The sequence below is a fragment of the Malurus melanocephalus genome, unplaced genomic scaffold, assembly GCF_030028575.1.
Source record: "Malurus melanocephalus ecotype Western Australia unplaced genomic scaffold, MMel_1.1 scaffold_469, whole genome shotgun sequence".
NCBI classification, from domain to species: domain Eukaryota; kingdom Metazoa; phylum Chordata; class Aves; order Passeriformes; family Maluridae; genus Malurus; species Malurus melanocephalus.
The window spans coordinates 508,211-510,163 of record NW_026623701.1 but is presented as its reverse complement, the minus strand read 5'-3'; positions in this window follow the sequence as shown (position 1 = coordinate 510,163).

Sequence of the window (1,953 nt, the reverse complement as noted above, 5' to 3'; positions counted from 1 at the left end):
TGGAAAGATGATACTATTTTTTTTTTTTTTTTTTTTTTCCAAAACTTTTGAATTTCCAAGCCCACCTCAGCTCCTTTAATGCAGAGAAATTTGAAAATGAAGGATTATATGTATTTACTGGCCCTGTACCGTTTCAGAAGTGGAAATTACGAGTCCTTGATTTARATGGAGACCTTTCCAAGTACAGGCTGTACAATTCCAACGTGACTAAAGGCAAATCTCTTCACAAGCAGCACATAATTGACAYTGCAGAGGCAATAAAAGGCTGCGAGTACAAGGTCTGGTGTTTTGCCCAAGTGGAGAATAAGCTCAGGCTCGTTTGGAGAGTGTTGGTGAAGAGGTGCTTTGGTGCTGAAGGCTGAAGAYAGGAGTTACACTCAGTTTTTGTGGAATCAGGGTGAAATTTGCCCCAATTAGTGCAGGCTCCTCATTTCACACTTCCCACTGCTGCCTGGCACCAAGGACTGGCACCCTCAGAGCTGCCCTSTCCACACCCCAAACAGCTCTGCACACACCCAGGCTGCTCTCACAGCTGCCAGCCTCTGTCTCCCACCCAGATTTCTCATTTCTGATGTTTCCTCAGATCTCTTTCTCTTTTCTAAAGTTTCCTTGGAGGTGTTTGTGCTGGTGCTGAGGGAAAGCTGCCTTGCACGGGCAGGGTTAATTCCTGCTGTGCTGGGATTCCTTGCTGCAGGAAGGGCTGTGGGGTCATGGGATGGGCTGGGAGGGACTTTAAATCCCATCCAGTGCCACCCCTGCCATGGCAGGGACATCTCCCACCATCCCAGAGTGCTTCAAACCCTCTCCAACCCCTCCTTGGGCACTCCAGGGGCAGCCACAGCTCCTCTGGGAATTCCATCCCAGCCCCTCCCCACCCTCCCAGGGACCAATTCCTTCCCCAAATCCCATCTAACCCTGCTCTGTTCCAGTTTGAAGCCATCCCCTTGTCCTGTCACCCCAAGCCCTTGTGGACAGCTCCAGGTCTCTCAGGATTTGGGCAATTTTCAGTCAGAATTTCTCTGGTTTTTCAGAGGTGATGGCACAGCTGAGAGGTGAGAGGTGCCAGCTCAGTGAGCTCTCCCAGCTTCACCTGCAGCTCTGGCCTTAAAAATCTGCTTTCCTCTCCTTCCTCAATGCCTCTGCCCACTTCATGTGCGTTTTTAACTGAACCACTTGAAAACAAGGCTGTGTTTGAATCTTTCAAGCTTTAACCTTTCAGGACTGAGCAGAGCAGCTCGTCTGAAAGTTCTTTGTGGGGATATTTATGGACAGGAATTTTTCTGAGTGTTTGCAGTGCTCTTTCAAAGCAAATCCCAGCCCCCACCATTTGTTTCAACAAATGGAAACATCTTATTTCAGTGAAAAAGAAAGTATTTGTGCTAATGGGCCTAATAATGACCTTGTTTGACTGCAGAATTCTGTGCCTGGGCTTTATTTGCCCAATAAGACAAGCGCTGCCAATTATAAAATATTTAGACACTTATTGATGGGAAAATTGCATGCACAGTACTGAATTGAAATGTGAAAGAAACAAACCTGTCTGTAATTTGCAGAATAGGCTGCGCTGAGTTGACTTAGCGGGACAGCTCACGCTCCGGTGAATTCAAATATTTGCCTTAAATATATGAGGATTTCCTGACAAGGCTCTGAGCAAACGGTGATCCTGCGGTGTCTGTGAACCACTTGATTTTCTTGCAGAAAAAACGGACTCAATAAATCCATATTAACGACAGTTTTAGATGGAAAAGATATTATTTCAGCCTGGCATCTGTGAGACTGATGGGAGGAGGCTKTGTGTGCCTTGTTCAGCCCAGCACTGTTCTCAAGAGCAGATTATTTTGGGATGTGTCCCACTGATTGCAGTGCAGCCCTGTTCTCCCATTCCATTCCCCATCCCCTTTTCCCTTCCCATTCCCCATCCTTTTCCCACCTGGAGCTGTGAGTTCCCTTCCC